The sequence below is a fragment of the Bubalus bubalis genome, chromosome 5 (assembly GCF_019923935.1).
Source record: "Bubalus bubalis isolate 160015118507 breed Murrah chromosome 5, NDDB_SH_1, whole genome shotgun sequence".
In the NCBI taxonomy this organism is placed as follows: domain Eukaryota; kingdom Metazoa; phylum Chordata; class Mammalia; order Artiodactyla; family Bovidae; genus Bubalus; species Bubalus bubalis.
In genome coordinates this window covers 66,967,875-66,982,193 of record NC_059161.1, presented here as the reverse complement: position 1 = coordinate 66,982,193, position 14,319 = coordinate 66,967,875, and the positions used below count along the sequence as shown (strand labels likewise).

General features: G+C 37.6%; 1 long non-coding RNA gene across 2 annotated transcripts in view; it reads left to right on the top strand.

The window, feature by feature from the left end:
* The window catches only part of LOC123333727, a 38,577-nt gene that overhangs the window by 4,252 nt on the left and 20,006 nt on the right, over positions 1–14,319 (top strand). The window lies entirely within an intron of this gene.

Sequence of the window (14,319 nt, the reverse complement as noted above, 5' to 3'; positions counted from 1 at the left end):
TACTCTCAAACGTCTTCGCCACGACAGTTCAAAAGCATCAATTCTTTGATGCTCAACTTTCTTTATGGTCTAACTCTCATATCCATACACAACTACTGGAAAAACAATAGCTTTGACTATATGGGCCTTTGTTGGCACAGTGAGTCTCTGCTTGTTAATACACTGTCTAGGTTTAAGCATCTTTTAATTCCATGTATGATAATAGTTAAACCATGTAAGAATGGTAAGAGAGTCATTGTGAAAGCATTCCAGGTGGAAAAAAAATTATAAAAGAAAAAAAACTCATGGATTGTTGTGTTGTTAGATTCTGGGTTTTGTTTGTTTGTATTTCCTTTTTTTTTTTTTTTCCCATCCAGAGGCTTCCTCTGGGCTTTGCTGCTGCTGCTGCTGCTGCTAAGTAGCGTCAGTTGTGTCCGACTCTGTGTGAGCCCATAGACGGCAGCCCACCAGGCTGCTCTGTCCTTGGGGTTCTCCAGGCAAGAAGACTGGAGTGGGTTGCCATTTCCTTCTCCTCCTCTGGCTTTAAGCACTCTCATTCTCCTGAAGTCAAATGTTTTAAATTCACATTACATAGTCTCTTACAGGCAGAAGAGACTGTACAAGGTAGCAAGATGTGTTGGTCCTTAGGAACAAAATAGTTGTGAAAGGCCTTATAAATAGACCTTATAAAGTTACATAGGAGAGTCTGTCTCTTCTACAAAATATACTCTTCACTGAAACCTCCAAGTTGGGTTCCTCATTCTTCTAAATCTTCCTAACTTCAAATTCAGGGCTTAGTTTCATTGTATTATTTCCCCTACTTCCCTATTCTTGTCATTTCTCCCCCTCAGGGACATTTTAGACTAACTGATGAATCAGTAAACCTTTGCTTCTGCTTTCTTCATGATCCAGGGAATGTTGACAATTTGCAATAGTGTTCTTTACAGCATTGGACTTTACTTTCACCATCAGGCACATCCACAAGTGAGTTTTGTTTCCGTTTGGCCCAGCCACTTCATTCTTTCTAGAGCTATTACTAATTGCCCTCTACTCTGCCCCAGTACATGTTGGACACCTGACCTGGGAGGCTTATCTTCCAATGCCATATCTTTTTGCCTTTTCATGCTGTTTATGCGGGTTCTCATGGCAGGAATACTGGAGTGGTTTACCATTCTTTTCTCCAATGGACCACGTTTTGTCAGAACTCGTCACTATGACCTGTCCATCTTGGGTAGCCCTACACAGCATGGATCATGGCTTCACTGAGTTATGTAAGACTGTACCCCATGTCAAAGCTTTACAGACAACATTTGATCTGTGTTTTCCCAGTCTCTCTTCTTGAATTATAGAAATGATTAGCCAAAACATAGTGGACATTTTCACTTGCTATGTGCAAACAAATCGAATTTAGAATATCTAAAACAGAGCCATCATCCTACCTTCCAAGCTTCTTCTCTTTTAGTTCTAGGTATCTCGTAAAACAGTACCAACCAATACTCATTTTCTCAAGCCAGAAATCTGAGAGTTGTTTTGTTGCCTCCTACTGCTAATTATCATTAAGTCATATTTACTTTACCCCTTTCTGTAAACCACTTTCCATTCCACTGCTACTCTGCTGGTCCATAACACAATCATCTATTTTCTGGATTATTGCAAATTGGTTCCTCCTGGTTAATCCCCAGTCTACTCTTTCTATTTATAATGTGTTCTTCAAACTGCACCTTGACTTACATTTTTTAAATGAATATATGATTATGTCCTTTCTCCTTACCAAGTTCTTTAGAAGCTTCCCGTTCTCTTCTGGCTAAAAGTAAAAAGTCCTGAATACTGCTTGCAATGCCCTGCGTGATTTGTTCTCTGCTCACTATTCTATTTTTATCTCCTGTCAGGTAGAAAACTGCCTCACACATTTATGATCGATTTTGAAATAAATGCATGTTCCCAGCTAGAGAGAGTTCAGTAATTTTATTTGAAGGAATTTTGCTCATTCCTGGAATGAATACTTTTTAACTTTTAGTCATTGAAAATGAGTTCGGCAAAGATAGCTAAGGGATGACTTCATTTTTAAAACATCACCTCAGCATGACATTTCTCTAAGATGGAATATAATAATTTATTCCACTTATGACAAATTTTTTTAAAGATATTCATCACCATAAAGGACATTCTAAATGGGTCCTTGTTTTGAAGAATGCTCTCTATTTAGCTTCAGACTCTTTACTTAATCCATATTTAAAAGGAGCTCAAAACATGAACTCAAGTACAATTCAATCACCAAAAAAAGGGAATTGGACAAAATTGGTTAATTGGTTAATATATGCTTGAAAATTTGTTTAGGTAGAAAAAATGTCGCATATACTCAGTATAAATTTAGAAATGAATGCATAGCCCTGACATGTAAGAAGAAATTAAAACAAAAAAAAACAAAAAACAAATTTTGTAAATGTAAGGCATTAACATAGATGGATTAATTTAATTCCAATAATTATGTACCTACTAACTTCTTTAATATTTACTTCTTTGTGGAAAAGTTATTTTATTATTTTACCTACAGTATTTAAACTATCATATAAGGCATATGCTAATAATATGCAATAGTATGTAAACTAAGAAGTGTACATCAATAACTTTCTTTTTTAATTCTTTTTAAAATGTTTTTATTTTATATTGCAGTAGAGTTAATTAACAATGTTGTGTTAATTTCAGGTGTACAGCAAAGTGATTTAGTTATACATATATTATATATCTATTCTTTTTCAAATTCTTATCCCTTTTAGGTTATTACAGAATATTGAGCAGAGTTCCCTGTGCTATACAATAGGTCCTTGTTGGCTATTTGTTTTATATATTTTTAAAATTAATTTTATTGGTGTATTATGACATCCAGTCTCATAACTCCATGGCAAATAGAAGAGAAAAAATGGGAAACTGACAGATTTTATTTCCTTGGCCTCCAAAATCACTACAGACAGTGACTGCAGCCACAAAATTAAAAGATGTTTGTTTTTTGGAAAGAAAGCTATGGCAAACTTAGACAGGGTATTAAAAAGCAGAGCCTTCACTTTGCTGACAAAGGTCTATACAGTCACAGCTATAGTTTTCCAGTCATCATGTATGGATGTGAAAGTTGGACCATAAAGAAGCCTGAGCACTGAAGAATTGATGCCAAAGAACTGGTGCTGGAGAAGACTCTTGAAAGTCCTTGGGACTGCAAAGAGATCAAATCAGTAAATCCTAAAGGAAATCAACCCTGAATATTCATTGAAAGGACTGATGATGAAGCTCCAATAATTTGGCCACCTGATGCAAAGCATTGACTGATTGGAGAATACTCTGATTCTGGGAAAGATTGAGGACCAGAGGAGAAGCGGGCAATAGAGGATGAGATGGTTGGATGGTATCACTGACTCATGGCATCAATGGACATGAGTTTGAGCCAACTCTGGGAGATAGTGAAGGATAGGGAAACCTGGGTCTCTACAGCCCATGGGGTCCCAAAGAGTTGGACACAACTTAGCAACTGAACAACCATTGGAGTATAGTTGATTTACATTAGTGTGTTAGTTTCTGCTGTACAAGGTGAATCACTTACACATATACCTCTACCCACTCTTTTAGATTCTTTTCCTGTATAAACCTTTACAGAATATTAAGTCATGTTCCTTGTTCTATACAGATGGTTCTTATTAGTAATCTATTGTATGTATAGCAGTGCATGTTTCAATCCCAGTCTCCTAATTTACCCATTCTCCTCTTTCCTCCTTATGTGTGTTAGTCACTCAGTTGTGTCTGACTCTTTGCAACCCCATGGAGTGTGGCCCACCAGCCTCCTCCATCCATGGGATTTTCCAGGCAAGAATACTGGGGTGGGATACCATTTCCTTCTCCAGGGGATATTCTTGACCCAGGGATTGAACCTGAGTCTCCTGCATTGCAGGCAGACTTTACCATCTGAGCAACCAGGGAAGCTCTTCCTCCTTATAATCATAAGTTTTGTTTTTTTCCCTACATTTGTCACTGTTTTTTTCATAAATAAGTTCATTTGTACAATTTTTTTTTTAGATTTCACATGTAAGTGATATCATATATTTGTTCTTCTCTATCTCACTTCACTCATTATGACAATCTCTGGGTCTATCCATGTCCCCACAAAGGGCAGTATTTCCTCCTTTTCCATAACTAAGTAATACTCCATTGTATATATGTACCACATCTTTTTTTATCCATTCCTCTGTTGATGGACATTAAGGTTGCTTCCATGCCCTGGCTATTGCAAATAGTACTGCACTGGGGTGCATGTATCTTTTCAAATTATGGTTTTTTCTGGCTATATTCCCAGGATTGGGATTGTAGTATCATATGGGAGCTCTTTTTTTAGTTTTTTAAGGAACCTCAGTAATGTTCTCCATAGTGGCTATACCACTGTGACATGTGATATGACCTAACTTGTGTATTAAAAATATCATAGTGGCTGTACCAATTTACATCCCCACCAACATTGTAGGAAGGTTCACTTTTCTTCACTTCCTCTCCAGCATTTATTGTTTGCTGGAGAATCAAAAAAAGCAAAAGAGCAAAAAAATTTTTTTGATAGTCACCATTCTGACTGATGTGAAATGATACCTCATTGTAGTTTTAATTTGCATTTCTCTAATAATTTGTGAAGTTGGGAGTTTTTTATGTGGCTTTAGTCATCTATATATCTTCTTTGGAGAAATGTCTATTCAGATCTTCCAATTTTTTAAAGGAATTTGTTTGTTGTTGTTATTGAACTGCATGAGCTATTTATATATTTTGGAGATGAATACCTTGTCAGTTGGTTGCATTGTTGCAAATATTTTCTCCCATTCTGTGGGCTGTCTTTTCATTTTATTTATGACTTCCTTTGCTCTGCAAAAGTTTTTAAGTATAATTAGGTCCCATTGGTTTATTTTTGTTTCATTTTCATTACTCTAGGAGGTGGATCAATAAATATCTTGCTAAAATTTATGTCAGAGGGCTTCTTCCTATGTTTTCCTCTAAGCGTTTTATAGTACCTAGTCCTACGTTTTGGTCTTTAATTCACTGTTTATTTTTGTGTATGGTGTTCAAGCTTCCATTGTGGCTCAGCTGGTAAAGAATCTGCCTGCAATGCAGGAGATATGGGTTCGATCCCTAGGTTGGAAAGATCCCCTGAGAAGGGAAAGGCTACCCACTCCAGTATTCTGGCTTAGAGAATTCCATTGACTGTATAGTCCACAGGATTGCAAAGAGTTGGATATGACTGAGTGAATTTCACATGGTGTTCTAATTTAATTCTTTATATGTAGCTGTCCAATTTTCCTAGCACCACCACTTACTGAAGGCAATGTCTTTTCTCCACTGCATATTCTTTCCTCCTTTTTATAGATTAGGTGACCATAGGTTCATGGGTTTACCTCTGGGCTTTCTATCCTATTCTGTTGATCTAGATTTCTTCTTTTTGTGCCAGTACCATACAGTTGTGATTACTGTAGCTTCATAGTACAGTCTGAAGTCAGGGCAAGTGATTCCTTTAATTTGGAAAAAAAAAAAAAACTTTAAAAAATTAAGGGAAGATATCAAAAAGAGATAAGTCATAATTGCTTAGAGGAAATTAAAATCATATTCACCATAGGTGGTGCATGGGCTTTCCTGGTGGCTCAGACAGTGAAGCATCTGCCTGCAATGTGGGAGACCTGGGTTTAATCCCTGGGTTGGAAAGATCCCCTGTAGGAGGGGATGGAAACCCACTCAGTTTTTGGTGCCTGGAGAATCCCTAAGGACAGAGGAGCCTGGCAGGCTGCAGTCCATGGGGTTGCAAAGAGTCAGACACAACTGAGTGACTCAGCACACAGCACATACGTGGTGCATTGTTTCAGGAGAGTAGATGTTATGGGGGACATTTGTGTCAAGACAGTGGTAGCTATGTGGACAAAAAGCCATATAATTGATTTCTGTAACAAATGGAACTTTTGTTTTGTTCAGTCTCCCAGTCATGTCCAACTCCTTGAGACCCCATGGACTACAGCACACCAGGCTTCCCTATCCCTCACCATCTCCTGGAGTTTGCCCAAGTACATATTCATTGCATTGGTGATGATGTCCAGGCACCTCATCCTCTGACACCTCTTCACCTTCTGCCCTCAATCTTTCCCAGCATCGGGGACTTTTCCAATGAGTTGTCTATTCACGTCTGATGATCTAAACACTGAAGCTTCACCTTTAGCATCAGTCCTTGCAGTCAATATTCAGGGTTGATCTCCCTTAAGATGGGCTGGTTTGATCTCCTTGCTGTCCAGGGGACTTTCAGGAGTCTTCTCCAACACCACAGTTCAAAGGTATCAATTCTTTGGCATTCTGTCTTATTTACAGTCCAGCTATCACAACCATACATGACCACTGGGAAAACCACAGCCATGACTATACAGACTTTTGCTGGCAAAATAGTGTCTGTTTTTTCAACACACTGTCTAGGTTTGTCATCGCTTTCCTGCCAAGAAGCAAGCATCTTCTAATTTCATGGCTGCAGTCACCATCCACAGGGACTTTGACCCCCAAGAAGAGGAAATCTGTCACTACTTTCACCTTTCCCCTTCTATTTGCATGCAGTAATGGGACCGGATGCCATGATCTTCGTTTTTTAAATATTAAGTCTTAAGCGGGCACTTTCACTCTCCTCCTTCACCCTCATCAAGAGTCTCTTTAGTTCCTCTTTGCTTTCTGTCATTAGAGTGATATCATCCACATATCTGAGGTTGTTGATGTCTTTCCACATTGATGTATGGAAGTAGGCCTTTCCAAATGACGACTTTCCAGGCTAACAGCTAAAGGAGGATGATGAAATGAATGTGAAGTTTTGGTTTAGAAAATATGGAAAAGCTCCTCATTAGAACTCATATATTGTATGAGCCTTTTGACCTGTCTCCACTTAGATCAGCTATATGTCTAACTGGATAAAACTCCAGCAGTTCTCTCCCATAATGAAATGGTTTATAGATTGATGCCTATTGCTAAGGAAGGAGAACAAAGGAGTGTAACAACAATCAGTCCTTGATTTTCATCCTTGGAATTAATCTTATGTTGAAATAAAAATTTCTCTTCTTTTGAACTATCATTATGTCTCTATCGGTTCATGGCGATCAAAATAAGTAATACTTGTGATTATTTCAAATATTTGATTTCTTTAGTGTCTTTGTGAAATAGATTTTCTTTGGAAGTTTTCACTAAATAAAGTGTATGTGATTCCAAAGTTTAAGAAAGCAGTATGTTTGAACTGCAAAGTCAATATTTCTTCCAATTATTTAATCAAGAAAAATGCCTGTAAATTACTTTTGAGTAATAAGCCATTTGTTTTTTTAGTGTCCTTAATGTATGTTTGTGTTTTTTTAAATGCATTTGCTAATTTTAGGTTTTTATTCTAATGGCAAAAATAAATGATTTAATTAAAATGTTAAATTCTTTTTAACTGTTTCTAATTTTTTTCTCATTGCTATAAAATATACCCTATTAATACATTGTACTGTATAATAGTTTATCTTCATTGAAAATTGCACACAAGGTATATAATAAAAACAAACATATTTACAATATATACCAAGCACTCTGCTAAGTACCTGACATATATTAACTCCTGTAATTCTAGTGATAATCATTCAAGATAGAAACTAGTCACAATAGCCCCCATAGGGAGATGAGTAAACTGAAGACCAGAGATCATGTGCCTGGCCCAAGGTCACTCAGCTGCATGTTAGCAAAACTGGAATTTGAGAATATGCATTTAGGCCTCAGAGTCTTCACTCTTAACTACCATTCTCTCAATCCCCACTACCCCCCCTCAAGCCTGCCCCTCACCTTTCTAGTTCACTCTGCAGAAATGCTTCTTTAACAGGTCCTTAATTATAACATAGCTTGCCACCTACCCATGGCTCATGGTTTAGATAATACAAACATCACTGAGTAGCTCCAGAAGTAACTTAAGGTTTAATTTATGACAATATGAGTAAGTCCTTATTAATATCCAGGAAGTACTGACCAGTTTGCAAGGTAATCCAAGTGAATATGTCACTAGAAAATTTCCCTACAAGTTTAAAAATAAATGGGCTGAAACTGTATGTAGTCATGTCTCTAATACTATAAAAAAAATCTTTTTACTTCCTCTTCAGTTTCATTCATTAGCTTTTTGTTTGTATTTTAGTGATCACGTAGTAAACAAGATTATTTTTAGGAAGGCAGTAGCTACAATTAAGAAGATTATAGAGGACATAGAGACCAAAGAAAAAGATTGCACATCTTCAAATTATGATTATATTCAATAGGTTTTTAGTACCATGTATTTGTAGATGGTTCAGAAAATCTTTTTCTTCTTTTATTTACTATTTGTATTGAGGTATAGTTGATTTAAAATATTTAAAGTGTACAACATAATTCTCCAATATTTTTAATACAATCTATAAATAAATGAAATATTCATTTAAATGTATTACAAAATAATGACTATATTCTTGTGATGTACAACATATCCTTGTAGCTTATTTATTTTATAATAAATAAGTAGCTTATACCTCCTAATCCCCTTCCTCTGTCTTGCCCCCACCCCCCTTCCCACTGGTAACCACTAGTGTGTTCCCTGTATCTATGTAGACATAGACACAGACATAAAATTTAAATAGACATAAAATTTATGTCTGTTTTTGTTATATTCATCTGTGTGTTTTAATTTTTAGATTCTACCTATAGGTGATAACACTGAGTATTTGCCTTTCTCTTTCTGATTTGTTTTATTAAACAGAATACTGTCTGAGTCCGTTGATGTTGTTTTAAATGGCAAAATTTCATTCTTCTTTTATGGCTGAGTAGTATTCTGTTTTGTGTATGTGCATGTATATATAGATATATACAAAACACCCAGAATTGCCACAGCACTCGAGAAAAAAGAACAAAACTATAGGTATCACATTCCTTGACTTCACAAGATTCTACAAAGCTCAGTAATCAAAATAGCATCATATATATAGATATATGTACATATATATCACACACCATTCATTTATTTGTGGATTCTTAGATTGCTTCCTTATACTGGCTACTGTAAGTAATGCTGCTGTTAACATTGGGGTCCATGTTTAAGCTAGTGTTTTCATTTTCTTCCAATATATACCCAGATGTGGAACTGCTAGATAATATGGTAGCTCTATTTTTAATTTTATGAGGAACCACCATACTATACCAACTTACATTTCCACCAACACTGTGCTAGGGTTCCCTTTCCTCCACATCCTCCTCAACATTTGATACTTTCAGACTTTATTATAGTAGTCATTATGGTAGGCATGAGATTATGTCTTATTGTGGTTTTGATTTGCATTTCTCTGATGACTAGCAATTTTGAGAATGTATTCAAGTGCCTGTTGGTCATCTATATACCTTGTTTGAAAAAAAAAAAGTTTATTCAGATTCTTTGCCCATTTTTAAAAATTGGGGTTTGTTCTGATACTGAGCTGTACTAGCTGATTATATATTTTGTGTATTAACCCCTCATTGGTTGTATCATTTGCAAATATTGTCTCCCATTCACTAAGCTGTCTTTTCATTTTGGAAACATTTCCCTTCACTGTGTGAAAAGTTTTGTTTAATTGGTCCCATTTGGCTTTTGTTTTGGTTTGTTTGCTTTTGTTTCTTTTGCTTTGGGAACAGATGCAAAAATATATTGCTGTGATTTATATGAAAGTGTTCTCACTGTTATTTTCTAGGATTTTTATGATTTTAGATCTTACATTCAAGTCTTTAATCTAATTTGAGTTTATTGTATATAGTGTGATAAAATGTTCTAATGTCATTCTTTTACATGTAGTTTTTCAATTTACCCAGCAACACTTATTGAGGTTACTGCCTTTTCTCTATTTTATATTCTTGACTACTTATTGGCAGGTTAATTGACCATAAATTCAGGGGTTTATTCCTAGGCTCTCTGTTCTGTTTCACTGATTTATGTCCAATTTTTGTGATGGTATGAGACTGTTTTGATTACTGTAGCACTGTAATATTCTGTGACATCAAGGACTGTGATATCTCCAGTTTTGTTCTTTTTTTTCCTCAAAATTGATTTAGCAATTCTAAGTCTTTTGTGGTTCCATGTAAATTTTAGGATTATTTATTCTAGTTCTGTGTAAAATGTCATGGGTAATGAAATTCAATTCAATCCCTATCAAAAAAGGGGACTGCACTAAATCTATAGATTGCTTTGAGTAGCATAGACATTTTAACAATAATTCTTCCAATTCATGAACTTAAGATATTGTGCTATTTCCTTGTTTCATCTTAAACTCCCTCATCAGAGTTTTATAATGTTCAGAGTATAGATTTTTACCTTCTTGGTTAAGTTTATTTCTAAGAATTCTATTCTATTTCATGCAATTTTCATCTGGATTATTTTCTTCATTTCTTTTTGATAGTTCATGATTAGTGTATAGAAAAAAGCAATACATTTCTTTATATTAATTGTATATCCTGCAACTTGAGTGAATTTATTAATTCTGAGAATTTTCTTGGTAGAGAAGTTAGAGTTATCTTTATATAGTATCATGACATCTACATATAGTGACAGATTCAATTCTTCCCTTCTGATTTAGATGGCTTTTACTTCTTTTTCTTGGCTGAATGCTGTGACTAGGATTTGCAACACTAAGTCAGATAGAAGTGCTGGGAGTAATGGTATTATTCCTGATTTTTGAAGAAAAGCTGAATTTTTTCCATGGTTGAGTATGATGTTAGCTGTAGGTTTGCTATAAACCACCTTTATCATGTTGAGATATGTTCCCTCTATACTAACTTTGATGAGAGATTTTATTGAATCAATGTTGGATTTTTGTCAAATGCTTTTTCTTTGTCTATTGAAATGATTTTGTGATTTTAATTCTTTTTTATGAATGAGGTATATCACATTGATCTATGGATATTGAACAATACTTGCATCCCTGGAATAGATTCCACATGATCATGAATTAAGTTTGCTAATATTTTATTTAGGGTTATTATGTCTATTTTCATCAGAGGTATCGGTCTGCAATTTTCTTTTGTTATTGTATCTTTGTTTGGCTTAACTATCAGGGTAATGCTGGCCCTGTAGAGTCAACTTGATTCCATACACTTCAATTTTTTGAAGTAGGTTGAGAAGTATAGTTTTTAGTTCTTTTTTATAAGTTTGGTAGACATCCTCTAAGAAGCTATCTGGTCCTGGACTTTTGTTTGCTGGGAGTTTTTTGATTCCTAACTCAACTTCTCCACCAGTGGTCAGTATGTTCAGATTGTCTATTTCTGCCTGATTCAGTCTTGCACAGTATCATTCCTTGCTAGTAGTGGGGAGCTGCATCAAAGAGCAAGGAGGGCTGTTGCAGGCACTCGGTGGGTCTGGACAGGCTGTGGTGGGCTCAGCCTCAGAGTCCAAGACCACTACTGATACGCTGCTTGAGAAACACAAGAGGCTGGAGCAGGGGACTGACTAAGCAGAAATACACATCAGAGAGGTTTTGGAAAACAGCCTTGAGTCCTGCTCAGTTTCAGTCTATTTTCTCTGCCTTGTTTCAGGAGTTAGCAAGTGTGTGTGTATCTTTCACAGAGTCTAGGTTACTTATAGCCATCCTATTTGACCCACTGGTTTTCTAACCAGCGAAGGCAATCATCTTTCTGGTGTTGGACCCTAGGGCTGGAGTGTCCAGTGTATGGTTCAAACTGATCATTCCCCCGGGAGAATCTCCACCTATGTAATCCTCCTCCTATTCCATAACCCCTCCCATGGACACAGATCCTGATACCATGTCTCTCTTCTCTTCATATCACATTCTGTGTGAATATTTCTTACAGTCCTACTTGTATAAAAGTTTTTCTGCCAGTCTGCAGTTAGTTTTCAGCAGGAGTCTCTCCATATGTAGATGTATTTTTGATGCGTTCATGGGGGAGGTGAGCTCCAGGTTCTCCTATTCCACCTTCTTGATCTGATTCCCTTGATTTTGTTTGGTTTCTCCTTAAAAGAAATGACTGAATTAAGTTCTGTTCAAACCTTACTTTTCAAATGGACATATATATATATATATATATAGTATGTATATGTGTGCGTGTGTGTGTACACACACACACACATGTACGTACATATATACATGTATATATATATGTATATAACACTCTTGTGGTACTGTGATTTATAATAAATATATATTTAGTTTCTTTTTCATGGTTTCTGACTCAGGGCTCCCAAAACTCGGGATTTCCTCAGAGTTGAGAGTGATAAAGCTGTCTTTTGTTACATTCGTAAGGTGACTTTGAGAAAGCACTTTAAGTGGGTGCTGGTTGCTGCTGGAACCAAACTCATAACTTAATTAGAGGCTTGTAAATTTTAGTCCCATCCCCCCCACCATTTGGGGAGGAGACTCGGGGAGAAGGTGGGAGTTAGGTCATTGGCTATTAGCAAAAGATTTATTGACTATGCCTGCATAATGAAGCCTCCATAAGACCCAAAGGACATGGTATGAAGGTTTTTCATGGTAGTGAATAGGTGGACTTCTGGGGAGAGAGGCATGTTTGGAGAGGACATGGATGTTCTGAGTTCTTTCCCCATAACTTGCCCTTTGCATCCCTTCCATCTGGCTATTCCCAAGTTATAACTCTTGGTAATGAACCGGTAATCTAGTAAGTAAAATGTTTTTTCTGAGTTGTGTGCCACTCTAGCAAACTTAAGCCAAGTACGATGTCATGGGAACCTCTGATTTATAATCAGTCAGAAGCACAGAACCAAGAACAAAGATGGCAGAGTAGAAGGATCTGTGCTCATCTTCTCCTGTGAGAAGACCAAGATCACAACTAACTGCTGAACAGCCATCGACAGGAAAATGTTGGATTCCACCCCCACCCCCGCCTGCTGCAAAAGATACCCAAAATCCAGGGCAAAGGAGAAGCCCCAACAAGATTGTAGGAGGGGAAAAATTGCATTTAGCATCATGCCTCAGACTGGCCAGAGACTCTTGGAGGGCACAAACAAAACCTTGTGTGCACCGGGACTGAGGAAAAAGAACAATGACCCCCATAAGAGACTGAGCCAGACCCCGCTTTGAGTGTCTGAGTGTCTCCTGTGGAGGCACAGGTCAGCAGTGACCTGCCACAGGGACAGGGGTTCTGGCTGCAACAGACTTGGAAGACGCAGCGTAAGTCCTCTTGGAGGAGGTCACCATTAGCTCCACTATAGAGCCACTGAGTAGACGACCCACAAACAAGAACAATTATACCAAAGAAGTTCTTGCACTGTTGCAAAATTCTAGGGCCCACAACAGATTTCACAACCTGGGGATCAGTCCAAAGGACTGAGAACCCACAAGGAAACAGACTCATGAAGGGTACAATAAAACCTTGTACATACAGGACCCAGGAGAAAGGAGCAGTGACCCCACAAGAGACTGAGCCAGATTTGCCTATGAGTGCCTGGGAATCTCCTGCAAAGGTGTGGGTCAACAGTGGCCTGCCATGGGGTCAAGGGCATAACTACAACAGTCCTAGGAGCCACAGCATGCTGGCATAAGTCCTTTTGAAGGAGGTATTACTACCATTACTGCCATTACCCCTACCATAGTTTGGCCAAACTATGGCCAAACTCCAGGAAAGGAACACAGCCTCTTCCATCAGCAGAAAATTGGATTAAGGATTTACTGATCGTGGCCCTGCCCCCCACCCCCCTCCCCCCAGAGCAGATCAAGACCCAGTTTTACCCACATCCAGTCCCACCCACCAGAAAGCTTCCACAAGCCTCTTATCCTTATCCTTCAGAGGGCAGACAGAATGAAAATCACCATCACAGATAATTAGCCAAACTGATCACATGGATCACAACCTTGTCTCCCTCAATGAAACTATGGGTCATGTCATGTAGGGCCATCCAATATGGACAGGTCATGGTGGAGAGTTCTGACAATATACGGTCCCTGGAGAAGGGAATGACAAACCACTTCAGCATCCTTGCCTTGAGAACCCCACAAACAGTATGAAAAGGCAAAAAGATATGACACTGAAAGATGGACTCCCCAGGTTGGTAGGTGCCCAATATGCTACTGGAAAAGAGCAGAGAAATACTCCAGAAGGGATGAAAAGACTGAGCCAAAGCAGAAACAGTGCCCAGGTGTGTATGTGTCTGGTGGTGAAAGTAAAGTCTGATGCAGTAAAGAACAGTACTGCATAGGAACCTGGAATGTTAGGTCCATGAATCAAGGTAAACTGGAAGTGGTCAAAATTCTCCAAGCCAGTCTTCAACAGTATGTGAACTGAGAACTTCCAGATGTGCTGGCTGGATTTAGAAAAGGC